At 53.7% G+C, this 27,165-nt stretch overlaps 1 protein-coding gene across 1 annotated transcript in view; it reads right to left on the reverse strand.

The window, feature by feature from the left end:
- The window catches only part of ADCY1 (adenylate cyclase 1), an 86,708-nt gene extending 76,790 nt beyond the window's left edge, over positions 1-9,918 (reverse strand). The window contains exon 1 of the mRNA XM_055144588.1: positions 9,343-9,918. The gene's annotated coding sequence lies outside the window, so the exon portion shown is untranslated. The remainder of the gene's footprint in view (positions 1-9,342) is intronic.
- Between the last annotated feature and the right edge of the window lie 17,247 nt (positions 9,919-27,165).

The raw sequence follows: 27,165 nt of genomic DNA on the forward strand, positions 1-27,165 counted from the left end.
AGCCCATCAACAGCACTGTCTCTCCCTCCACACACACCCCTCCCCCACCAGGGGCCGAACACAGCTAGGGGCAGAGGTGCAGCCCTGAACCCAGATGTAGAGTCTCTGGCTGGCACCCAGCTGTGGTCAGGCACGAGGGCGCCAGGGCAGGGGGAGACTCAGCCAGAGCCACAGGAAGCTATGTAGCCAGGGGTGCTGGGGCCACCCGAGGGCCAGGGGCATTGGTACCTACCCCAAGGGGGGAGGGTGGGTGCTGGGTGCTGGGTACACATCCCGCAGGGCCTGCCCCCTCCCTGATCCAAAGGTCTGTGGGTTGGTGGCACTGCAGAGGTGGCTGAGATCCTGACCCTGGCCTATGACATGGGACAGTACGGGCCGAGCACGCGGCTGACCTGGGCTTGATCCGGTACCACATCCAGTTCCCCAAGTGCTGCCAGGAGTGGGCCCTGAGCACAGAGCCAGGCATGAGTCCTAAGCCTTGAGGGCCCGGGAGCGTATCCTGCAGCCCTGGAGGCAGCACTGGGCTGCGGCACACAGGGCCGCGCTGCAGGACAGCTGCGTAGGCCACACCCTGCCCCACACAGGCCTGTACACTTCAGGGGCCTCAGGGCTGAGGCCTCCTCTGGTCCCTGAGACGGGCAGCAGCCCAGGTCTTCCTCAGCAGAGGCACTGCATCTGACAGTGCCCACCCAGGCCTGCTCGGCCAAGTGCCTGCCCCCCACCACCCCCAGCCTGGGGCCTGCAGCAGACCAGCTCCTGTGCTCTGGAGAGGAATTGGGACTGTCCATCTAGGCCAGTCCAGATAGCAATGGACTCACTGAGAACTGGACACTCCAAGGTCAGAGTGCTACATCTGGCTCAGCCCCACCCACTGCAATGTGCCACATGTAAAAAACTATGCACACCGAAGGGCGTGTGCACTCACGGGCTCTGGGGCGGCTCTGTCTCACCACCCGTGTTCGGTGCTCTGGAACCGCTGTGTATGGGCTGGACCGGGACGGCTGTTGGCCAAGGACAGGCAAAGGAAGAACAAGGACCAAGCTGGTTGCTGATCAGTTACCATTTATTCAATCTTCCACCTTTCTCATCTCCCCCACTCCTGGGTCGGTCCTCTCTCTGGATCTGCTGCTCAAACCCCCTTCTCTAGTCTCTCCCCTGCCCCTAGGCTACACACAGCCAGGTAGCAAAATCAACAAAAGAAAGCCCTTCCTGAAGGCCACCAGGTTCAAAGGGAGCACAACATTCCAAAGCCCTTCCTGACTGCCAGTAGGCAAAAATACCACTTCAGGCGTTTTTCTCCTTTCCTTAGTCCAAACACTCATTAACATCTTAATACTAGATAGTTTTGTATGGACACAATAAGAGATAAATTGAGGCTTATAGGGAAGCTCTCCTGGCAACATCTTGCCACAGACTCAGACTACAGCACTCAGGCCAGATTAATCATTCCTAATCCTAGCAGGGTCCGAATCTAGTTATTACTTTTTGGATCATGACAGCATCTGTCCATGACCAAGCTCTTAACTTATAGTTAAGCATTAGGCACTTTGGCCAGGCCCATCTCGATGCCAGGGTAGGATACAACTCACCACTTGCCCTGGGTCCATATCGTCCCTCGTCGGGATCCTGCTTTTTGGGGGTGCTAGGAAAGTAAGGGCAGCTGAAGCTTAGGTCCAGAGAACAGATGCCCAGGAGGAAAATATCATGTAGAGTCAAATGACTCCCGGGTTACAAAGCATAGCATTTGCTACTGTCTTCCTGTGCCCATACAAAAGGACACGGCTCTGAATAAACTATGCAAAGGACTCATAGAGAAGAGAAAAACAATATATACAAGTCAAGAGAACACTAAGATAGAAGCTACAAATAAACACAGAGCACTGTGATGGGAACAACCCAATACCTAAACTACCTAAGGCTATGTTATCCTACACCACAGACAAAACATCTAGAACTGCAATGTCCCAACTCCTTTCTCCCACACACCATTCTTTCATCCCTGCCATTTTCTAGTAAATAAAGAAAAGACAACAAAGACAGCTTATCACATTAATTTCTTCACTGACCATTAAATAAGGATCACTTATCATCACCTATAATCAAGTGTAGAATAATACACATGTTCTTATCCATATCATCTATCCACCATCCACCGACCACCCATCTGTCATGAATCCATCCATCATTGCCATATCTATCCTTCCACTATCCACCATCTACCCATATTGATTCATTTGTCATCCATCCACCATCCACCCACCATCCATCCACTATCCATCCGCCATCCATCCACCATCTATCCACCATCATTTATCCACCATCCATCCATCATCTATAAATCTATCCACCATCTACCCATATCAATTCACTTGTCATTCATCTACCATCCATCCATCATACATCATCCTTCCATCCATCCATTATCCATGATCCACCATCCATCCACCATCCATCCACCATCCATCCACCATCATCCATTCACCATCCATCCACCATCCACTATCCATCACCATCCACCATCCATCCACCATCCACCATCCATCCACCATCTATCCATCCATCATCCATCCACCATTCATCATCCACCATCCATCATCCATGCACCATCCATCATCCATCCATCACCCATCCATCATCCGTCATCCATCTACCATCCATCCACCATCCATTCACCATCTATCCACCATCCATCCATCATCCATCATCCATCCATCATCTATCCATCCAAAGAGCCACCCACAATCCCTCAATTTAAACACAACTTGATCTGGTTTGGATCAAATTAGGGCAGCCCACGTCTGCCCCAGGCTGAACTTCTAGAGCCTCTTCAATTCGGAGAGATGGGCTTGTTCAAGGCGCCCCTGGAACTCACTGCTCCCCATACTAATACTGCCTGAACCTTTCCCAGGTACATTCACAAGGAGTAATGACTTGGAACACGGGCGAGGAAACCCCTCCTAAGCACATTATCCAAACCTCACATTGCTCGCACCCTGCAGACACACGGGCCTAAGCCAAGCGGCCCAGCCTGTTGGCCAGCACTGTCTGCCTGCCGTGAGAGAGCCTCGAGCAGAACCGTCAGCACCAGGAGGCGCCAGCCCTGCCGTAGCACTGACTCAGCAGAAAGGCCTGTCCCCATTCCTGCAGGTACACTGAGAGTCAACTCGGAGCCACAGACCCACCGCAGGGCCTGGGGACATGCATGGCAGGGGATGGCACCCACACAAGAGGCATCTGGGAAAGATGCTTGGGTCCCCAAACATCAGGGGCAAAGAGACCCCAAGAGAATAATAAGGCTGGACAGGCATAGGGCTCCTGGAAACTACTGTTCATACTCAGCTTACTCATCGAGGCACACAGTGGGTACTTGGTCACAGAGCTTACTGGAGGGGCGAGACTCTGGGTACTGAGATGGCACCCCTGTCATGGTAAGTGTGGCTGACCAGGGGTCCCCGGGCCTGTCCCTGCTGGCTCTCTGCAGGACCAGCTGAACACACACAGTGGACAGGTCGAGGCTGGCAGTGTTTGTTTGGGGGATCTCTGGCACAAAAATGGGATCCCAGGTGGGGTGTAGGTGTAAGATCCTGGGAGACGAGGGGCATCTAAACACTCTCGGAGTGGGCATGCACTGCACAAGGGTCAGCGCAGCAGGGACCTCTCATGGCCCCGCTGTACAGGACAGGTTCTGGCCGTGACCACCACACTGCAGACTCCACTGGGCTGCAGCCTCCATGCCCTGGGGTCACTGGCCAGCCGAGCCCCAGCCCAGAGTCACATGACCGGGGTAAGGGGTCCTGAGGACCTCGTCCACCCATGCCTGGGCTGACCCAGGGTCCCAGCCATGGCGAAGAAAGGCAGCTAGATCTCCCCCCCGGAACCCACACGGGGAGCCCGGGGACCTGCCAAGCGTCCATCCACGCACAATGTGTGGGGCAGCCCCTGGGTCGGCACTGGCCAGTGGGCACTGCTGAGTGACTGGGCTTCCCGCCACCAGCCCCCACCAGCCGCCCACTCTCCGAGCGTAACGGTCCCTGAGACAAGCCAGGGAGACACACAGCCTGGCCACTCGCACGTGCTCAGTCCCAGGTGCCGGGGGCAGGACACTGTCCTCTCGGGGGCCTGTTCCTGGGGAGGGCCAGCTGCACCCCAACAGACACACCTCAGGAATCCAGAGGAGACGAACACCTGAGGAGGGCAGTGTGGGCCGGGTTCAGGCCTGCCCAGCCCCAGGCACCTCCTTCCCTAGGGGCAGCTGCAGGGCTACCCCACCCGTCAGCCCCCAGGCTACTCAACCCTACGTGCTGGGAGAAGCAGCAGCAGCAGGGGCCACTGCACCGGCCTTTCCTGCCACCTGATGGACTGTCAGGTGAGGAAGCAACGCCACAAAGCCTAAGCACACAGATTCACATCTGGCTCCAAGACATCCAGTCCCTCAGCCCCGGGGACGGAGTCCACCGGCAGCTGAGTCATAATCCAGTGGCTCTCCCGCGGCAGCTGCTGTATGGGGCGGAGTGAGGAGTGCCCACACAGGGAGTCTCTCTGTGCTGACAGTGGGAAGAAAACACAGGGCAGGGCAGGACGATCCACACCCACAGCCACTGCTGATGGCTGGAGAGACGCTCCTGGCAGAGCACAGACCCCGGAAGCCCCTGGCACTGCGCGGGCTGCTCACTCCTGGGGGCTCAAAATAGGAACACAGCCCCTGGGGTCTCCTGCAGGGCTCGGGAGTGAACTGGCCCCCGCCGCAGTTCCAAGGGCCACACTGGTCAATCGGAGAGTCCTGTCCACACCCGTCTTCTCTGGGTCTGTAACACAGCTGAGGAAGGTGACGAGCAACCGAGCTCCTGGCAGGCCAGAGAGGGCAGGGGCCCCTACCCCCGCCCCGTATGCCACACCCTGGAAAAACCTCAGTAGTTCTGAAGCCAGGGCCACCTCCCCCAGCTGCAGCAGGACGGCTACCAGCTCCCACTGGGCAGAGCCTGTCCCTGCCGGGAGGACCACTGGCCACTCTATACCACTACACGCCACCAGCACCCAGGACTCCCCACCCCCACAGAGCCCGAACCAGGCACACAGAAGGGCAGCTGAGTGCTCCGCAGGAGGGAGGAGAGATGGCAGGGGAGCACAGAGCCCGCCTGCCAGCACGCGGGAGTAGAGCCTGGGCCTCAGTGCTCCTGGGAAAAGCCTGGCCGTCCCCTCGCTCTTGCAGGCCCAGCGACAAGCCAGTGAGTGGACTCTCCAAAAGGTCCTCACAGCAGCCCTGGAGGGTGGGGCGCACAGGGGCCCTGGCGCTCCCTCCCAGGCTGGCCACGGACCCTGGCCCCTGTACAGTGCGACTGTGCCTGCACCTCGGGGACAGCCGAGCCCCGGGGGAGCCCCTCTGAGCCAAGACCACTGAGAAGAACACGGGCAGTGGACACTGGCTGGGCGGGGCCCCCTGCAGGGACACAGGAAGTCTGTTTGATGCCTGAATGCCCACATCAGTGGCAGGGCTCGGCCTGGACTGGCACATGGTGCCCCAAATTCAGGATGCTCAGAGGGAGCACAGAGTGCCATTCTGTGGCCGTCCCCCAACAAGGCTCTGTTGGGACGAGTGTGCGCTGGCCACGGCACAGCACAGGCACCGGCAGTCTCTGAGCTCTGGGATGGCACTTCCTGGTGGGCCAGGACTGATCACATACACATAAATATGAACAGAGTCTGGTCACACACGTATGCACAGGGCCTCATCACATGTATGCACACACATGTGTAAAGGGCCTGATAACACACATGCAAGCACACATGAACAGGGTCAGATAACATACACACATGCAGAGCCTGAATAGACACACGCACACGTGCACCACAGCCCAGCTGTGCACAGACCACGCTCCACCAGCTGATCCCTCCGCCACTTCCACCAGCACCCCTGCAGCAGGGCAAGGGGCGCCCCTGCTCCCCAGAATGCCCCACCAGGTAGCCCCCATGCAGGACGTACAGACCCTGCAGGCTAACCTGGGCGCTGGCCCACAGACTCAGTTTGGGAACTAAACTCTGGAGGTCAGACAGTGGAGGTGGGAGGATGTGCCCCCAGAGGCCCCTGGGAGCCTCTGGTCAGGACAAGGCCAGCAGCTTCGGCGAGGGACAGGGAAGGTGGCGTCACCCCTCCTGCCTCCCTCTGGCTCTTGCAGTCCCTGGGAGCAGGTACAGCAGTCTGGAAGAGCTCCCCCTGCCTTTAAGGGCCGGGAGCCACCTAGAGAAAGAGGATGTCCTCTCTTCAGTCCAGAGCCCAGTCTCCCGCCTGCAGACTGACGATCCCTCCCGCACATCCGCTCTCAGACTGGGCACCCAAGTGTGGAGGTTCATGAGGAACCTCTGGAGGAGCTGCCCCAGCTCTCACGACCTGGTCTGCTCTGGCATGCACCGGAGCACACAGCCAGGAAGAGACAGACCAGCAGAGAGGGGCAGGGCCAGGGCGTCCTGCACGAGGCGGGCAAGGGCAGAACCCTTCATGCTTCTGGTCCGCCGGGACAGCTGTGCCAAGGGAGGCACTCGGACTGTTGGGCAGGGGCGAGTGGGGGTCTGGTTTCAGGGAATCACGGCCCAGCAAACACCCACAGGTCTCAGGTGATACCAGCAATGACCTGGAGCTCAAGGGCGACCATGCAAGAGCCTGGACTGCCCCGCCAGGGCCTGGAGCAGGGGAGGGGGAGGGTAACGGTGGCAGTGGTGCTCGGGGGACTGTGATTGCCCAGGGAACTCCTGGCTCCAGCCTCCACCCAGTGGCCCCGGTCAGCTGAGGAAGAGTATGGAACGGGGGAGCCAACAAGTCTGAGCCCCCGGCCCGGAGTCTTCCCAGATGGACAGGCCCAGAGAGGCCCAGTCAGGGTCCAGCATCCAGGGACTAGCAGGGAAAGTGGCCAGGGGGCGAACCCTGACAGGGGCTGGGGGCCACGGGAGGAGATGCCCATTATGGGCGAGGGGCCAGCGGAGCCTGGAGGGACCCAGCAGCACAAGGGGGAGAAGTGGAGAGCTGGCCAGGCTCCCCAGGAATGGGCACACATCTGAGTGTGCTCAGGTTGGGGGGGGGGGCAGCCCTCCATCAGCCACGGGCAGAGCCCCTGGTCAGCACCGGAGAGCCCACATCCCACAGCTCACACTCGCTCCGCCGCTCCAGACAGCTTCCACCTTGCCCAGGCCTCCCGCTGCACTGAGGCCTCTGTCCTGGGACCACTGGCCAGCCACACTTTCCTGCTGCGCCATGAGCTGCCTCCAGCCCCTGCTGCTCCCCCTGCCAAATCAAACCCACCAGCTGGGCAGCGACAGGCAGGCCAGCGCCTCCTACAGGCAGGCAGGGAACAGTATGGAACAGGAGGAGCAGGAGACTGTTACCCAGAAAATCCCCCTCCTCCACCGTCTCTCTCAGCAGTGGCCCCCCACTTCCTTAGCCCCTCAGGGATAGCTGGCACCACATCAGGAACCTGGGTCACATGTGCTGTCCCCTCTCCCCCCACAAGGCCACCCAGGCTGCTGCCCCCAGCCTCCGCCCTCACTACCCCAGGCTCTCCAACACCACCCCCAAGGACTGGGCCTTCCCACCTCCACCAAAGCGGACAACAAAGCCTCCAGTTCTCACTTAGGACTTGATTACATCAACACGAATCCTCGCACCTCCATTAAGGGTGACGAGTGGGTGGGGCGGGAGGGACAGGGTCTGGTCAACACTTATGGGGCTCCGGGGCTGGCTGGAGCCAGCCACCTCCCCAGAGGTGAGCGGTGAGAGGTGCCATGGCATGGGAAAGGCTGCTGAAAATTTCTATTTAAAAGAAGAGAACTGCAGACTTTCAGGTGAGCAGCTGGAGAGCAAGCATGGCTGGTCCTGAGCCTGTCCACTCAGGCCGCACCCCAAGCTGGCCAGCTTCCTACAGGGGACTGAGCCCCCACAGAAGGCGCTGCTGAGGAAGGGGTGTGGGGACCCCGGAACAGAGCAGCAGGGCTCCTCCATGCCCACCTCACCCCCACATCCCCCCCACATCCCCCATGCCCTGGGCTCACAGCCCCCACCCTTGCCTTTTCTATCTTTGTCTTAGTCTCTGGCCTCTGCCCCATGTCCCCTCTCCTGTCCATCTCCCAGCCTTCTCCACCAGCTCCCCTCCAGAATCCCCCCCACCTCTGGCCCTAGGTACAGGCTAAACTGTGTGACCCCAAGGCTGAAGGGGACAGCACTGTCCAGGACTCCTGACCTGTGCTGAAGGGACAGCACGATGGGGCTCCAACCAGTCTCTCCTAGCAGGGGCTGCCTGTCCTCTCATACCACAAACGTGCCCATACAGAGGCGTGCGTGCGCATATAGGTATGCAGAGACTTGTGCACATGCGTGGACACACAGACAAATACATGCAGACACACAGGTATAGGAGCACACAGACAAGTGTGCGACACAGACATAGGCATGCAGACACATGTACAGAAGCACACAGACACATGCAGATGTGTATGTACAGACACAAACGTATGGGCATGTGTGCACACACAGGCGCATGGCCACTCCTGCGCCCCCTCCTCCCCATCTCCTCTCTCTGCTCCCTCCCTTCCAGACAGTCCACCTCAGGGCCCCCGCCAAGCTCACAAGATTCGGCCCCTAAGCCCTGAGCACAGGTGAGCCAGGGGCAGAGACTTGAGGGGGTCAGCCTGCAGCCTCTGCCCTGTGACGGGAGGGGCCCGGAGGCTGTGTCCTTGCTCTGTCCACCTTCCTGCCTGACCACTGGACACACAGAGTCAAAGTCCCCTCTTGTCAAAGCCCTGGGATCAGGGCTAGCAGGATCCCGGGTCCTGCACTGTTCCTCTGGACCCATGTCCTGGCGCCATCCACCTCCCCGCCTGAGCCTCCAACACACAGAGATAAAACCCCACTTGTCAAAGCCCTGGGGTTTGAGGGGACAGGGTCCAGGGTCCTGCAGCCCCACCCACCAAAGCCTGTTCCTCTGGACCCCACCCAAACTGCTCACCGGGACAGCCCCCTCTCCTCCCCACCTCTCCCGAGGGGCTGGGAGGGCGCTGCCGGTGGCAGACCCCCAACTAGCTCCAGGCTTCGCACAAAGCCTGGGGCTCCTGCCGAGCTGGCTGGCCCCGTGCAGGGACCCCAGATCCTAATCGGGCCCACCTTCCTGCGGCTCCTGACCTTGGGCCAGTGCTGACCAGTCCCGGCCAGCCTCGCACCGAGGCTCCTGGGGGACTGGCACTCGGAAGGCGCTCCCGGGCGGCCCAGCCCTCAGTCCCCAGTCTGGAGTGACCTTGACCCGCTGTCTCCCTCCCCTCTTTGGGTTCCCACCTGGGCGAGGGGCTCACCGCGTGACTCACCGTCCTCCAGAGACGTGGGCGCTTGGCAGGGAACGAAGTGGCCGTGAGCACCAAGTGCGCGGCGGCCACCACGAGCCCGAAGCCGACGGCCAGCAGGCTGCGCACCGGGAGCAGCGCATAGGACACGAAGGTGACCAGCAGCAGCTGCCAGACGCCCCGCTCGGCGGCCCCCGGGCCCGCGGCCACCCCGGCGTGCGCCCCCGCGGGCCCGCCCAGCGCCAAGGGGCAGCAGAGCAGCGCGAAGGTGAGGCAGAAGAGCAGCGCCAGGCGGCCGAGCTGCTGCAGCTGCGGCGCCCGCAGCGCGCGCACGTTGGTGACCACAAGCAGCGCCAGGAAGAGGACGCAGTGCACCGGGTGCGAGCCGCGGGCCAGGCCGGCCGCGGGCCCCGGCGCGCCCAGCAGCTCGGCCAGCGCCAGCGAGCCGGCCAGCAGGCTGAGCACCGCGAGCGCCCGCAGCGCGGCCGCCTGCTCCAGCCGCAGCGCGTAGCGGCCGAACAGCGCCTCGAGCTCGGGGCACGCGAAGCCCGCGCCGCACGCCCGGAGCCCCGCCGGCCCGCGGCCCGCGCCCCCCGCGCCCCCCGCGCCGCGCGCCGCCGCCATCCCAGCGCCCCTCGCCGGCCCGGGGCGCGCGGCGGGCGGGCGCGGGCGGCCGAGTCGGGGCGCGGGGCGCGGCGGAGTCGGGCGCCTGCGCACTGCGCCTCCCGCGCCGGCGGCTCCGGGGCCCCGCAGCGGCCGCGCCCGCAACCCGCCCGCGGGACCGCCCCGTCCCGCGCCCCCGCCCCCGCCCCGGCCTGCGGGACCGCCCCACCCCGCCTCGCGCCCCCCGCCCGCTCCCGGGTCTGCTGGACTGCCCCGCCCCGCGCCCCCCCAGCCCCAGGCCTGCGGGACCGCCCCGCCCCGCGCCTCGACCCCCGCCCCCGGCCTGCGGGACCGCCCCCGCCTGCGGGAACCTCCCCGCCCCGCGACCCCCGCCCCCGGCCTGCGGGACCACCCCTGCCGGCGACTCCCCTCCCCACGCCCCCGGCCTGCGGGACCGCCCCGCTCCGCGACCCCCGCCCCCGCCCTCGGGACAGTCCGCCGCCCTGCGCCCCCGCGTGCGGCCCCTACCCACCACCACCGCCGCGCCCCGCCCCAAGCCCCGGTTTCCCGGCTCGCGCCTCCTGGTCCTTTGAAGGCGCTGGAGCCGGGCGGTTCCCGGGAAGGACCACCCGGGCAGGGCGGTCCCGCAGGCTGGATTGCGAGTGCGCCCCGACCCTCACGGACTGACGGATGCCCCGGGGAGCCCGAGCAAGACCGTAAAGGGGAACAGAGATGCGGGAGTCCTGAATCGGGACTCCCGGGGGCAGTTCTCCTGCCGCTCCTCCTAGGGGACCTGCGGGTGCGCGACCCACTAGCGTCTCGGATGCCCGCTCGAGCCTGGAGCGGCCACGGAGAGGCTGGGGAAAGCAGGGGTCAGGCTGGTGCAAGTCTAGGCTAGGGACCCGAGAAGGGGCTTTAGCTTCCAGAGAACCAGGAAACCAGTGACAGCGAGTCCCTCCCGCCCGCCCGCAGAGGTCCGCTGCATCCCTTGGCTCACACTCAGTGCTCATTTCCAGTCCCCTTAGGGACTCGGCGAACAAAGGACAGGGGCCTCTACTTGGAGGGACCCAGGCATGCAGTTCGAAAGAGAGGGGGCAAGCAGAAGGGACCCAGGACTCTAGCAGCCCCCAACACCCCTCCCTGCAGTGGCCCCTTGCTGCTTCTCCTGCACCTGCCCTGTGAATGCACCAGAGACTGAGGCCCCACGAAACGCCAGCGGCTAGGAAGCAAGCCCTGTCCTGGGGGAAGTGCTTCACCCCACTCCAGGTACAGCATCAAATTAGGGGCCCCCACGTGGGTGTGTCTTAGAGGCGCTCCAGGGATTTCAGTGGGTGCTGGCCAGAGGACACGAGCGGGAGCTCTGACCCCCTCTGAATCATTCTTGGTTCCAGCTTTTGCACAAATCCCAACTGGTCACATAACCAGCTCCAGTGGTTTGGCCGCGGCACATCTCAGTCTTGGGCTAAGCCAGCAGCTATTTCCTTATGTGTCCTGTGTCCTCAAGAGCAAATAGAAGCAGAACCCTGGGTCGCTCTTCCTGGAACAATGGCGCACGAAGGCCTCCTTCTTGGTGAGCCCTTCCTGGTCCTGACCAGCCTCCAGTAATACTCAGACTTACCATCTGCTCATCTGTCCCTTCCCTCTGGGAACCAAGACCCTGAGACGCAGCTGCTGAGACGCAGGTCCGGCAGGGCCTCACCTGTTTGTTTCTGACACAGCAGCCTGGCCAGCTGCCTGCCCCCAGGCCTGCCCCAGGGGCTGCAGGAGCTTCAGGCCTTTTCAAGCACACAAGCTGGAGTAATGAATGCACAGTGAGCTGACATTGAGTTTTATTATGTCATGAATAATATCCAAAAATTGATTATAAAATTGAAAAAAGTTCTATACATAAAAATAAAATGCCACTTTAAAATGAGAGAAGTTTAGGGCTGGAGCAATAGCACAGCGGGTAGGGCGTTTGCCTTGCACGCAGCCGACTCGGGTTCGATTCCCAGCATCCCATATGGTCCCCCGAGCACTGCCATGAGTTATTCCTGAGTGCAGAGCCAGGAATAACCCCTGAGCATCACCGGGTGTGACCCAAAAAGCAAAAATAATAATAATAATAAAATAAAAATAAAATGAGAGAAGTTTGGCAAAATGATCTGGAGGCATCGTCCATAAATAGCACCTTGCTACCACCTGCTTATTCCCACTCACCTGTCACCATCACCCAGAAGATTTAATTAGGATCGGCCTCAGATGCTAAGTAGCCTGTGATGGTTCTTATGGGCGGGGGGGAGGTACATATGGCCTGTGACTACTGCACAGATCATCTGAACAGCATCCAGGGCCCTGTGGCTTAACTCATGGGTGTTTTTCATGTCCATCATCCCATTTGCTCACTTCCGGACCAAGTTCTCAGAAGCTTCCCAAGTCAAAGAGATTTGAACCCTAGGGCCTGGTGCAAACTCTGGCCTCACAATTCCAAGGTCATGTCCAACCCTAGAAGTCGTCATTGTGCTAGGTTAGGGTCTGTCTTCCTGTTTGCCACACTGAAAGAGGGAGAGACTCTGGGATCTCTCCCTCTCCCTTTCTGGGGCCATGGACAGTGGGAAGAGTTCTCTGGGACAGTGAAATTGCATCCTGCTGGCTGATCATTGTCTCCCCAGATGAACATGTCCAAGTCCCAAGCCCCAATGACTCAGGATGCAGTGCTGTTTGGAAGACCATTGCAGAATTCACCCACATGGTGACCCTGCGCATGTTACCCAAGCCACACTGGACACTGCTGCCCACACCTGGGCCAGTGGGGCCCATGAAAGGCTTTTAATTCACCATTGGCACCAGGTAGGAATGGTGACAGGGATGCACTTGGTGGGACAGATAACACAACACAGCTTCTTTAGCCTCAGACTGGGGACAGCTCACTGGTCTTGTTGAAAGCCGCTTCTCCGCTTCGGACCACACTCCGTGACCAGCAACCCCAGCCTCAGCATCTCAGCTGGGAAGAGTGGGAGGGCTGCACCTGACATCCTGGACCAGCCTGGCATGGCCCACAGTGGCATTCTGTGTAGAGGACCACTTCCCCTTTGCACTAGTCCTACCCGTCTACTCCACGTGGCTGGAGACAGATGCTCATTCCAGAGCAAGGGCTGCAACTGGGTGGTGTGGGCACTGCGTGGGCAATGTCGGATGGCAGGGCTGATGGACAGGGGACTGGGTAGGCAGAGGTCATGAGAAGAGACTTGTGTGGGCAGGAACTAGGTGGCTACTCTGCCCAGCACACTGCCCACTGGGCAACACAGCAGACAGAGCAGGCTCTGGCACCCTGGTTGGTGCCCTTCCTCATGGCTCTCTTGGGGTTCAGCTTGTGTGCCTTGCAGAGCCAGCTCTTACCCCTCTTCTTGGACCCAGGCCCAGGATTCTGGAGCTCCATGTCCCCACAACTGGGCCAGGGCTCTGACACGCCTGGGACCCAATAGCACCAGATAGTCTGTAGCGGGCAGGAGGAGATTTGTGGAGTGGCCTGGCCGCTTATACTTAGCACTAACCAGAGTGTTTCAGTAGCTCTGGCCAGCAGGATAGGTCAGTACTGCTGCACTAATTTCACAGGTAAATGTGTGCACCTAACTGCAGCAACGGCCCAAAAGGTGACCCCGGATTGGGGGAGGGGTCAGGGCCCAAACCCTTCAGACTGAGCCCCTCTGGTCTGGAATGAACTGGAAGGGGGTGTGGATGCCGTGGCAATGTCCAGTGTGGTAGACGCCTGGAGCAGGGAAGAGCGGGGCAAGGAGGGGACGCTGGCTTCTCAGGGGACCTCTTCACATGTGAGCCTCGTGTGGTCAAGCTGCTCTGGGTTCTGTGGCCAGTACCAGTCTCTGAAGGGGGAATGGGCTCAGCAGAGACCCAAGACCCTGAGCATGGCAGGCTGACCTCTACTCCCACACAGAGCCATGGTAGGGACCAGGCTGCCTCATCTTGGGGTGACATGAAGAAAGTAGGAGGAGAGGACATAGCCATGGGCCAGCCAGAAGGATGTAGCAACCCCAGCAGGGAGGCTGTGTGACACTGCCGGGTGGAGATGGGATGTGCACACCGACTGCAGCCACAGATGCAGCCGCAGTCCCGGAGGAGCGGGGTGAGAGCATTAGCTGCTGCTCTCCTCGCCCGATGGTCCTCCTCACCCCGCGCTGCTCTCCTCACTCTGCTCTGCTCCCGTCCACCCTGTTCTCTTACTCAGTTCTCCTCCATTTGGTTCCTCTCTGCTCAGCCTGGTCTACTCTACTCTAGCCTGCACTCACCTACTTTACTCTGCTTTCCCCACTCTACTCCACCCTATTTCACTCCGTTCTCTTCTGCTCTGGGCTACCCTGTTCCACTCTGCTCTTCTCCATCTCATGCCATCCTACATTTTCAGTTGGGGCCACAACTGAGTCTTTCTCTGTCATGAGGTCATTAGGATGTAACTGATAAAAAATAGAATAAAAGAAGGCCTCTGGCAGTCGCTCTTCACCTGGAGCCAGATCGGCGCCTTGGCCCTCCGTGCTCTCTACATTCCTCTCACATGTCTTGTCTCTGCGCCTCTGACTGTTGCATGATGTCACTTCATGCAACAGTCATACATCTGTGTGGCTCTCCTGAAAGATGCTGTTTGGTCAGTTTGAAGATGGCTGGACCAGGGAGCTCTGCCCAGAGTCCCCAAAGGCAGCTGACTTTCCTGGACCCAAATAAGGGAAATTGTTTGCGATCAGGAAGACCTCCTCTTTCCATGGCTTGAAGCTGCTGTGTGTGGTCTCTCTCCTTTCCAGTGTTCCAAAGTGGAGAGAACCTTCTGGAACTGAATGCTCAGAGTGTCCTATGCAGCTATGCAGTAGACACTGGGGAAATGGGGGATCAGGGGAACAATGTGGGGGTTCCTGGGCCCTCTTCCAGCTCCCTATTCTGAAGGACTGGGAGCTCAGCCTTCCCATCAGTGATGGGGAGCAGGTGGACCCCAGCAACAGCCACACCCCCCACCTAATGCTGGCTGACCTCTCCCCACCAGTGACCCTAACCCGCAGTGCTTGCTGACCTACACACAAGATTCATTCAAGGGCTTAGGCAGGGCCCACTGAGGGCATCTTAAGAAACAAAGTGAGGGCCGAGAACTAGCACAGTGGGGAAGGTTCCATTCCCCACGTCCTGGGTGAATCCTGGGTATTGCTGAGTGTGGTCCAAAGACAGAAAGGGAAAAAAAGGAGGGGAGACGGAGGTGTCTGCCCACTCACAGGAGTTCCTGGTCCAGAAGAAGGGAGGGGAGGCGCAGCAGCCCGTATCATCAGCCTGGAGGAGCCTGGAGACCTTGGGGGCAGGACTTTGGCTGCAGGGCAGGGTGGGGCTCTTGTGACTCCCAGGGGACTCTCTCTGCTCCTGGCTGCTCCTGGGCTCTGCAGGAAGGGCGCCCTCCCAGCGCCCTCCCAGCGCCCACAGCGGCTCCCCAGCCAGGCAGGCCTGCAGAAGCTGCGTAAAGCCCTGGCGGTGCTGCTGGAGGCGCCGACTGTCACACAGGGCGGGGCGGCGGCAGGCGCCCAGAAAGTCCTCCCGCAGCTGCTGCGGCAGGAAGGCTCCAGCCGGAGGATTTGCGCTAAAAATAGCATCGCTGGCTTGTGGGTAGAGAATTTGACCCAATTAGAGATTACCAGTTTCAAGAATTACTGGAAAAGAAATCTCATTAAACAGGTTAAATATAGTCGCCAGAGCGATGGCTGCAAGGGCCACGTGGGACTAAAAGGAAAACCCAGACCAGGAGGTTCGCAGACGCCTGGCCAGGTCCCGGGGGAAGGGCCAGGATGCGAGAGGTGCAGAGGCTGTGAGCAGCGGCCAGGTGTGCAGGAGCTGCCGTCCACCTGGGGCCACAGCCCCCGAGTGACAGGCTCAGGCCAGCCCACAGCAATGTAAGTGGGACGCTGTGCCTTCCCCAGATCCCAGCTCCAGCATCGCCCAGGGCCGCCCTGCACGCCCCGTCCTCTGCACCTCAGCCTGGCGCCTGACCCTTGGGAACCACCCCGAGAAGCTTCCTCTGTGCTCCCCTCAGCGACTCTGGGTTTGCCCCATTGCCAGCACATTTGCCCCCACCAGAGCAGTCTGGTCCTTGTCAGAGCAGCTGGACCAGGCTCCCTTCTGCCCTACTGCCTTGAACATCCCCCCACGCTAGGGTACGTCATGCTGTGTCATGTTGTGCTATACTGTGTTATGTGTTGTCATGTTATACTGTGTTTTGCTATGATCTCTGTTGTTATACCTCATGTCATGCTGTGTCATATGTTATACTGTGTTATGTTGTTAAGCTATGCTCTGTAACATTGTATTGCTGCTACTCCATGTTACCTGACAGTTCCCTGCACTGTGTGGTTGGTTACTACCCCATCTGGTGGAACTCCCAAGAGGGCTGGGCCTCCTGGGTCACCCTCAGCCCCACTCGGCCTGGCTCTGCTCAGACCCAGCGCTCAGAGCTACCAAGGGCATCCCTGGAGCACTAGGGGGGCATGCAGTGCTGGGATTGAATCTGGGTCCAGCCCTTAGTGCCCTCTCCCCAGCCCAGAGCACACTTCTCAGCACACAAGTCCTAAAGAAAGTCCCGTACAGAGGAATGTGCCCAAGTGCAACAGGCAGAGTAGGGCCGGAGCCCCACTGCCGTGGTGTGACTCGGTGTGTCAGCTCCTGGGACGTCCATGGCAGGCATCTGGCTCACGCTCCAGAGAGGCTCCTCTGGCTGCCCCCCCTTGCTACCCTCTTCAGACTGTCCCTTGATCTTCCCCAGTTTCAACCGCAGAGTCCCACAGCTGCACAAGGAAGAAACAGACGGCAAAGCAGTGGGACTGTTCATGCTTTGGAGGGTCCTGGGCCCCAGCCGTGGGTCCTAGGCACTAGGAAGGTGTCCTGTGCCCTCCCGGTTGCTCCAGGCCAGCTCTCTCCACACGATAGCAGAAACAGCCCAGTGACCTCATGTCTGTCTTCTTGGGGCTTCTCGTTGAAAGCGGAACATCTCTATAAAAACGCACTTGGGGAGAGTGGGAGAAAGTGAGCATGACCTGGACGCTAGATCCTATTGGGGTGTAGTAATATGCCAGCTGACTTGATTTTCTTAGGAGCAGTCACGACACTGTGATGATAACTAGCATGCCTTGATCTTAGGAAAGAGACGCCTAAGAGCTTCAGGAATAAAATTTGAGGACCTTGCAATTTTCATTGAATTGGTTCAATGAAAGAAAATACTTTTAATTTTTCCTGCACTTCACAGTTATCATATTGCCAGAGGAGGGAAGAAAGCAGGAAATGAGGAAGGAGGCCACAGAGAACTTAGCTCACAGACACCCCTTCCCACCGCCCCCCCCTGTTTCTCTTCTGAGTGGTTATGAGGTTATGATCCATTAGAGTTAGGAAGTCTACAAACACTATGTCTAAATCAATAGATTCATGAGGTAAAATCCATACAATTATTTTGATGATGCAACTAAGTATCATAAGTATTTGACAATGTTTATCACAAATTTAGGATAAACCACCTAATGACATACAAATTCCAAAAATCCTCTTCATCTGATAATGCACGTCTATAAAATCTTCAGGAAACATTCTTTTTGGGGCTGGGGCTCACACAGCTGTGCTCAGGGCTCGCTTCCCCCTGGCTCTGCACTCTGGTAGGTGCAGGGGACCTTATGGGGTGCCAGGGGTTGAACTGGGTCAACTGCCTGCAGGCAAGTGCCCCACCCACTGTACTATCTCTCTGGCCCAGGAAACATTATCCTTCATGGTAACACCTTAGAAACATTTTATTTATAAATAAAGAATGCACTGTAGCACTGTCGCACTGTCTTCCCATTGTTCATCAATTTGCTCGAGCAGGCACCAGTAATGTTTCCATTGTGAGACTTGTTGTTACAGGTTTTGGCATATCAAATACCCCACGGGTAGCTTGCCAGGCTCTCCTGTGAATAAATAAAGAATAAGATAAATAATTTCATTAAGTTTATACCCAGAACTTACCAGAGCGCACACACACACACACACACACACACACACACACACATACACGTGTGTATGTCTATAGATATATGTGTTTATATATAAATATATAAATATAATATATAATAAATACAATCTAGTTATTCCAGCCTAGATATTCCATGCCTATATTATATATATGTGCATATGTTTATATATATATATTATTTAGCATCTGCCTATGGGGCAGGCTTGGGTGGTGGTGGGAAAGTTCGAAATAATGGTAGTGGAAGGTGTAATGGTGGTGGAATTGGTGTTGAAATATTGAATGTAAACAATTATTGTGAACAACTTTATGAAAATAAAATTTAAAGTTTTTTAAAAAAGAATATGCAGAAAGATGTTTTTTTTAAAAAAAGAAAGAAAACGTTGTCACAAACATAAATATTAATGCAAGGACTTGACATAAGTAAGCAGCTACTTCATTGAGTCTTCCCCATGATCTTTTCATGCTTTTATGAATTTTCCTTATAAAAATATTTTCCTAGAGAACATTTTCCCCTTAGAATATGTATCTATTATAATTTTGTCTTCAAATTTTGAGAATATTATTCTTTCCTTATTAAGGGATTCATGCTGGAAGCATAGTACAGAAGGCAGGCCCTTTGCCTTGTACCCGGCCAACCCAGGGTTGGATTCCCAGCATCCCCTATGGTCCCACAAGCCTAGAGCCAGGAGTAAGCCCTGGGCACTGCTAGGTGTGGCCCCAAACCCAATAAAAACAAATGAAACTTTAGTTGGTTCAAAGGATATGAGTTACCATTTAGCTCTTTATAATTATTAAGGGATAAAAAGCAATGAATTGCAAGTAAAGTTTAAAATAGTTTTTTCTCCTTTTACCTCATTGTGTGTAGAAATGCAACACAGTTCTGTTTTATATTTCGTTAAGCCTGACACTTCACTGTTTAGTCTATTTCTAGAAGCTTTTCCTGCAGAATCTTTATGTAAGGGTAGATATCACAAGGTCAGTGAGTCACATAAGAGGAGCAAAGCAGACTGGCCCACAGACCCCTAGACACTTATCCACGTCCACCCAGAAGTCTGATAGAGGACAAAGGTATCGCTGAGAAAATGACTCCCTTTTCTGAACTGATGCATTCAGAAGTAGGAAACGGATTCTTATTTTACACCACCTAGGAAAGTCTAATCATGGAATAAAGATAATTGTAAAAACTATATCTTACTCCTTTTTTTTTTTTTTTTGGTTTTGGGACTGCACCAGGACGTGCTCAGGACTTCCTCCTGGCTCTGTGCTCAGGGATTACTTTTGGTGGTGTTTAGAGAACCATATTCAGTGTCACTGACTAAGCCTGAATCAGCTACATGCAAGGCAAGAACAACGCAAGACAGCACCGACTATACTATCTCTCGGCCCCTTTAGCCCTTTGAAAAGAAAATTAAGAAACTTAGTTCTATACTAAGTCCCTTCCCACATGGTGAGTTCCTTTCCCTTTTTCTTCTACTTTCCAATAAACTTTTCTACTTTCCAAGAAGAGAAAAAGAAAAGCTAAGAAAGAGAGGTCCTTTAGATTTTGAAGCATGAATGAAGCATGAATGATGGCTTCAACAAATACCTAAAGTAAAGTACTCAAGAGTAAACTTGATAAAATGCAACAGAATTTTCTGTTCCTTGTGGACAATGAAAAAAATGGACAGGTTATAAACTAAAAACCCATCGCTAAGTACCAATGACTTGTCCAACTCACAGCAAACTTCTTACGAATCTGCAAGACAAAAATCAATCCTTCCCCACTGGAAATGAGAAAAGGACAAACATTTTAAGAAATATGAGTGGCAAATAAACATCCCTAGGGGAAATCCTCAAACAAAGAAACTGCTTATGGAGATCTCAATGAAAAGCAATTCACATTCACGAGGATGGCTGAAATCAGTTTGAAATGCAGCCGAGTAAGAGAAAGCAGAATAATTGGTCCAGGATTCTCCATGTCATCTTGAAATTTTAGACAAAATTTTAAATTGAGCCCTGTGGTACAGGAATGGCTGTCTTGAGTCTTCAGAGCCCAGACAGTGCCTTGTACGGGTGTCTTACAGGCAAGTGGGAAAATGTTCTCACTGTGTGTTGTTCATAGCCAGAGTGTTCCAGAACACTGGAGACAAACCAAGCCTCCAAACAGAGAAGGGAAAAATGATTAATGACTTCGCAACACAATGAAATAACACATAACAATCAAATGAAAGATTATCATTGCTCCAGAGACTCATAAATTAATCCCGAAAGAGATCAGCTAGCCACAAAAATTTCTCTGACACCCGTTCTCGGCTGAGACATTAAGGGCACTCCTGAGGAATGGGCCAGTGTCCTCCCAAAGGAAGCCCAGGCAGCCACTCACTCACACATCCCGAAGTCACTGCTGTGCAAGACTCTGTCACGTCAGGACTGAGCCTCACTGGAAAGTCAACCCACCCAAAACTCAAGCACGCAGAAGTAGTATAGTCCAGTAGTACCACACCATATTGGATAGGGTATCATTTAAAATCAACCAATTTCACCAACAAAAACATAAACACAGAAAGCTTAACTTGTGCATCTTAGTAATCTCTCACGCAAGGACTTCATGTCTCCATGGTGAGTACTATTTACACTAACTTTCTTCTCAGAAAAATATTTTCTATCATTTTGTTAGCAAGTTATTGGTAACAAGCATATAAAATAAACAATTGTGGGCCTGCTACAGGGCCAACTTGAGGGTGAATGGGAAAATTGGAGACAATGGTGAAGGGAAAGTGATAGTGGTGGATTGGTATTGGAATATTGAATGCCTATAACAAAACCATGGTGTTTAAATAAAGTGTAGAGGAAAATTTTTTTTACATATGTAGACCTTTTTATTTCATGTAAATTCCAAAATATATTAGCACAGAATTTTTTTTAAGTTTCATTAATGACAGATAAGACAGATTACGATAATGAGATCCAAGTACAAAATAAAATTTAATGCAGCCAGCACACCTTCTCCAGATGGAGCCCCAGCGACACTGAGCAGCAACTAACACGACTTCCGGATGCCGGACTGGGACACATCCAAACCGCAGGGGGGTACTTGAGTGGGGCGGTGCCAGCCCAGCCTCCAAGTGGTCCCGGCTGCTGGAAGTCACGCCCTCGACCCACCCTCGGCGCCATCTTGCCACATTCAACAGAGAAGCAGCCAGGCATTCTGGTGAGCAACGCAGCCCGGAGAATGCTCTGGACCCGAGAGTGGGCCAGCAACACCCGGGATCCAGACGAAGGAGGTACAGCCAGCACACCTTCTCCAGATGGAGCCCCGGCGACACTGAGCAGCAACTAACATGGCTCCCGGATGCGGGACTGGGACACATCTGAACCACGCGGCCGCTAAGCCGGCCGCGCGACCTTTTCTAAAACCTGAAAACATACAATCTTTTAATGGAAAACTAATTATCAAATGCTTCCTTAGTAGGGCTGTCTTTCTTGGGTGGAAACTCCAACAACAATAGTGAGTTTTGTGTTGAAATATGGAACGTAAAGAGAAAATGAAGTGAAATTCATCAGTTATACAGTCGGGGGGTTGGGGCAGGAGGTATACTGGAGATTTTGGTGGTGGAATATGGGCACTGGTGAAGGAATGGTGTTTGAATATTGTATAACTGAGACATAAACCTAAGAACTTTGTAACTTTCCACATGGTGATAAAATAAAAATTTAAAAAAGAAAAAAAATAAAATAAAATTTAATGCAATTTATTTTAGAGTCCAGAGTTGAAAACTTAGTTATGTCAATGAGAATAACATTTTATTATGTTGTATGAAATGGTTTTAATTTCCTTATTTATATAGGTTAAAATCATATAGCAATCACAAATTGGCTTTTACTAATTTATTTTCTGATCATTCTGTTTGCCATTTCTTTAAGTTTATTTTGAATAAGCAATATAAAATAAATTTGTTATGTACCTAAGGAGGCAGGTTCGGCTTGGGAGGGAAACTGGAGACATTGGTGGAGGTACATCAGTTGTGTTGGAACACTTAATGCCTGAAACAACTGTGTTATGGACAACTTTGTAAGTCATGGTGTTTGAACAAAAATAAATTTAAAAAATACATCACTGTCACTATCACTGTCATCTAATTGTTCATCGATTTGTTTGAGCGGGCACCAGTAATGTCTCCATTGTGAGACTTCTTGTTACTGTTTTTGGCATATCGAATCCACCATAGGTAGCTTGCCATGCGGGCGAAATTCTCTCGGTAGTTTGCCAGGCTCTTCGAGAGGGGCAGAGGAATTGAACCCAGGTCAGCCGTGAGCAAGACAAACGCCCTACCCTCTGTACTATCGCTCCAGCCTAAAAATACATATTGAAAAAAAATTTTAAACTTATAACCTAGTAAAAAATAAGACAAATACCAAATGACCTTGCTCATATGTGGACTATCAAGAAACAAAACAAATGATCAAATGAAAAACCATAATTAAATCAACCCTTAGACCTTGACAACAAAATGCTGGTTATGAGAGAGCAGGGAGTGAGGGAAGGAGGACTGGACAGAACCCGGGGACGGCGGTAGCTGTACTATAACATCACACGCTTGAAGATGTGTGAAGCCGAACTCCTAAAATATAGATAATGTTGTAAGCCACTGTTACCTCAATAAAACAAACACCTATTTTTCAGGATTGGGAAGAAAAATGAGCTGCAGAGAGGTGTCAGTTCGTAGTGGTTTACACGCCTGCTCCCTGCAGCTCATTGCGCTTCCTATGGTCATACCAAGGTCAAACTATTTTTGTGTGCATGTGTGTTTTGTTGATTTATACTATCACAAATTCCATGCTTTAAATCATTGCTCCTTAAACCTGAGCCTCCCTGGCCCCTCCACCTCCACTCCCCGGACCCCTGAAGAGCTGCCCTCTGTCTTCCTAGAGTTCTTGGTTTGTTTCATCATCTTAGTTGGTTTTAATCAAGTGGGTTGTGGCCACTTTTAATAATTTTCCAGGTGATATGATGAGACTGTTCTCTGGGACTCAGCAGTATTTGCTATGAAGAGCTACCAATAAAAACTTCTTTTCCTAAAGAATCCGTGTCTCTTTATTTTTTGAACCAACCTCTACGATAAAGGGACTAAAATCTAATTAAAAAACTTGGAAAATGGGGCCAGAGATAGTACAGCAAGTACGGCACTTGCCTTGCATGCAGCCACCCCAAGTTTGATCCCCAGAACTCAATATGGTCCCCCAAGCCTTGCCAGGAGTTATCCCTAAACACAGAGTAAGGACTATGTCCTGAGCACCACTGGGTGTGACCCTAAATTAAAACAAAATTTTGGAACACAGGGCCAAGGAAGAAAGCCCTGACTATCTATGGATCAATCTTGCCCCCAAAGATTGGAGTGCAGGCCTTTTGAGCACAGGATCCAGAGTTCAAAACCCAATACTGCATGACCCCCACCCAGAACTTTCGGGTATGGCCTTGGGGACCTTGGAGAATCACCAGGCTGAAGCATCACGTGCCAGAGGCAGCACAGGGTGGTGGTGTCCTGCCCCATCCTGCAGAGTGCAGTTAAAACGTGTCTTTCCTATTAACTGAGCAGGAATAGAAATGGACACTTCTGTTTGACAACACCCCATGTTCTACCTATAGCTGCACAACTAGAAAAGCAGTAACTTTTCCCACTAAAAGCCGTGATGTTCTGTGAGAATCTCACTCAGAGCACATCAACCAGACAAACCAAGGCAGGAACATGTGACTGCACTCGCCTGATCTACAACTATCGTCTTGCTGGCACCCACGCGCTGCTGTGATTTATACAAAACACATATATCGATGATGCAAATAGCTGGGGTTTATTTCTCACACATATTGCTCCTCATCCTCAGTTCCTGTCTCACGTTCCCCAAAAGCCTTGGAGATCAGAGTGTTAAAGGGTTCTTCCACCTGGTGACCTGTAAGTCTAGCCTTTCTCCTTTAGGGGGGCGAGGAGTTGAGTTAATTTCCTGTTCTGGCTACATTCATTTCCCATGCCTCTGAGTGAAGCATCCATGACCACTCAGGAACATGGGGCTTTAAAGAGCTCATTAGTCAGCAAGCAGAAGTTTGGAGTTGGTTTCTTTACTTGGTTTTTGGTTTGGGGGGGCCACACCCACCCAGCAGTGTTCAGGAATTACTTCTGGTAGTGCTTGAGGGACTATAATGGGATGCCAGGGATTGAAACCTGGTCAGCTGTGAGCAAAGCAAACACCCTCCACACTGTACTGTTGCTCTGGCCCCATCAGACAGAAGACTTGGCAAAGAGAGTGCCTGGGCGGACCAGGAGAGTCTACATCCTTCTGCACAGTCACCCTGGGCATCTCTTCCACAGGCACTCACAGTCACAAAAGTCAGTCACGTTATTTAGTGCCGTGGGCTAGTGAGTAAACAGGTTTTCTCTCTTCTGTGTGTATTTCTAGCAAAGTAACAGAACCCAAAGAGTGTGTCCTGGAGTGCTGTTTTCCAGCCAGAATGCCAAAGCACAAACAACAATCTGGGCTCAGAACCAGAACCTAATCTTTGAGAAGGGATAGTGAGGACTCCCCTGAGTCTCACTGGGAAGAAGCTCTGGCAGTGAGGTGTCATCTCAAGTGGAAGATGGTGGAGATCCAGCCCCTGTCTCGTAGCACCAGAACTGATCTTCAGGTAGAATAAGAATTGAGTTTGTGGGGCTGTAGTGATAGCACAGTGGGTAGGGCGTTTGCCTTGCACGCGGCCAACCTGGGTTCGATTCCCAGAATCCCATATGGTCTCCGGAGCACCGCCAGGAGTAATTCCTGAGTACAGAGCCAGAAGTAACCCCTGAGCATCGCCGGGTATGACCCGAAAAGAAAAAAAAAAATTGAGTTTGAGTCTCACAGGTCCTATTGGTGCGAGAATTGCTTCTTGGTCCAGTGGATATGTGGTGAGAGTCCACATACCCACTGGAACTGAATCCAGGAACTCCAGTGCACACTAGCTGCGGAAAGCTGGAGTAAGAATTTTTATGTTTACCAAATACTTCTCTCTCTCTCTCTCTCTCTCTTTCTCCCTCCCTCCCTCCCTCTCTCTCTTCCTTTCTTCCTTTTTTCCTTCCTTCCTTCCTTCCTCCCTCCCTCCCTCTCTCCTTTCTTCCTCTCTTCCTTCCTTCCTTCCCTCCTTCTTTCCTTTCTTCCTCCTCCCTCCCTCCCTCTCTTCCTCCATTCTTTCCTTCCCTCCCTCCCTCCTCCCTCCTCCCTCCCTCCCTTCCTCCCTCCCTCCCTCTCTTCCTCCCTCTCTTCCTTCCTTCCTTCCTTCCTTCCTTCCTTCCTTCCTTCCTTCCTTCCTTCCTTCCTTCCTTCCTTCCTTTCCTTCTTTCTTTCTTTCTTTTTTTGATCTTGGGCCACACTCAGCAATGCTCAGGGGTTACTCCTGGCTCGGTGCTCAGGAAGCCATATGGGATGCTGAGAATGGAAGCTGGGTCCATTCTGCATGCAAGGCGAATGCTGCACTATTGCTACCCACCGTACTTTCACTCCGGCCTCCTGTCTGCCACTTTAAAGACTCTAGTAAATTATTTATGAGTTTTATCAGGAGGGATGAAAAAGAAGATGAGTTTTAGAACAAGGGTGACTGGTCTCCCCTGTTTCTAGCTCCTATTCACATAAATCAAAGTGGAAAGTTCTCAGTGCACCTGAAATCATAAACTATTAACACAGTGTACTCTCCAATACACGTCAGAACGGTTCGCTCGGGGCCAGCGTAGAGCACAGGGCTCTGCGTAGAGCTGTCGTGCTGTTGCTTAGGGAGCTCAGTGCGTGCAGCACCACTGGTGTACTTAGCTCTGCAGCCCACAGGGTGAGCCTGGCAGGGAGCAGGCATGGATGCTGAGGTACAGTGCTACAGGGGTGTCCCTTGGTGCTAACCCAGGGTTCCCTCGAGCACCCCAGGGTCCTCACCTCACTCCTGCTCTGGCCTTGTTTTAATTTAGGGCACCAGGAAGAAGCAAGGAGAGCCCAGGGGTGCTGAACAGGGCCCTGCAGGCTGCCTGCCCAGCTCTGTGACTGCCACAGATCTTTGTCCGAGTCCCAGAGAACTGCCCTGTGCTTCCCTCCCACCCCAGGAAAGGCCGCTGAGACCAGGCTCGACCCTGGCACCCCATATGCCCCCCCCCCGCGGGCCTCACCAGAAGTGATCCCTGAACACAGAGCCAGAAGTAAACCCTGAGTATACCTCAGTGTGGTCCAAAAATGAAAAAACAAAAGTCAAAACAGGAGAACAGAAAGGATGGGAGGTGGCCCAAAGGGCTGGAGAGTCCTTGGCACCAGACTTCCTGCCTCCCTGGCCCTACATGCCCCCTCAGCACCACCAGGAGAGGTGCAGAAAGCAAGCAAAAAACCTCAGAATTACAAGACTGTAAAAAAAATCCATTTCTTTTACATTGAACTACTTAACTAGTGAAGCAGAAATTTCTTCATTTAATTCTTGCCTATTCAAATTTCTTTTCTGTTTCATGTGAGACTGTTCACTGTTTCGTGGAAGGTGGGCGGGTGGGTTGGTGCTTGTAAATGTTTGTGTGCTTCTGTGTGTGTCTCTTGTATATTATTAGCATGTGAATGTGTGTGTCCTTTGCTGATTTTTCTAGTAGCAGCTAAAAATTGAATTTCAACAGCTCTTTATATGTTTTAAGGCTATGAACTTTATTTTGTAAGTATTGCAAATAATATTCTGGTTTATTAGCCATGTTTAACGTTCTCCTTTTTGACATACAAACCATAAAACTGTCATTTAAAACTGTGCAATTCACTGTTTCTAGTGTGTTTGCAATATTGTACAATCACAACGATCTAATTCTGTCATATTTCAACACTCCAGAAAGAAGTCAGCCGCCCAGTAGCCAATTACCAACCCTTACTTCTGTGTCTGACAGCCAGTAGGCTACTCTATACAGATTTGCATGTTCTGAAACTGTGTGTAGATTTAATAATATATTATTTGACTTTTCATTTCTTTTATTTACATAAATGTTTCCCCCCCCAGAGGTAACCCATAGTGTAGCATATATTAATATCTCATTTCATTTATTTTTAAATAATATTCCACTTTGTAGACATACAGCATTTTATTTTTCCATCGTTGATGGACATTTGAGTTGGCTGTAGTGAGTAGTGCTGCCAGGAATATTTGTGAGCAACGTTTTATGTGAACTAATGTATTCAGTTCCTTTGGTTATATGCCTGGGGTGTAATTTCTGAATTGT

The sequence above is a fragment of the Sorex araneus genome, chromosome 7 (assembly GCF_027595985.1).
Source record: "Sorex araneus isolate mSorAra2 chromosome 7, mSorAra2.pri, whole genome shotgun sequence".
Classification (NCBI taxonomy): domain Eukaryota; kingdom Metazoa; phylum Chordata; class Mammalia; order Eulipotyphla; family Soricidae; genus Sorex; species Sorex araneus.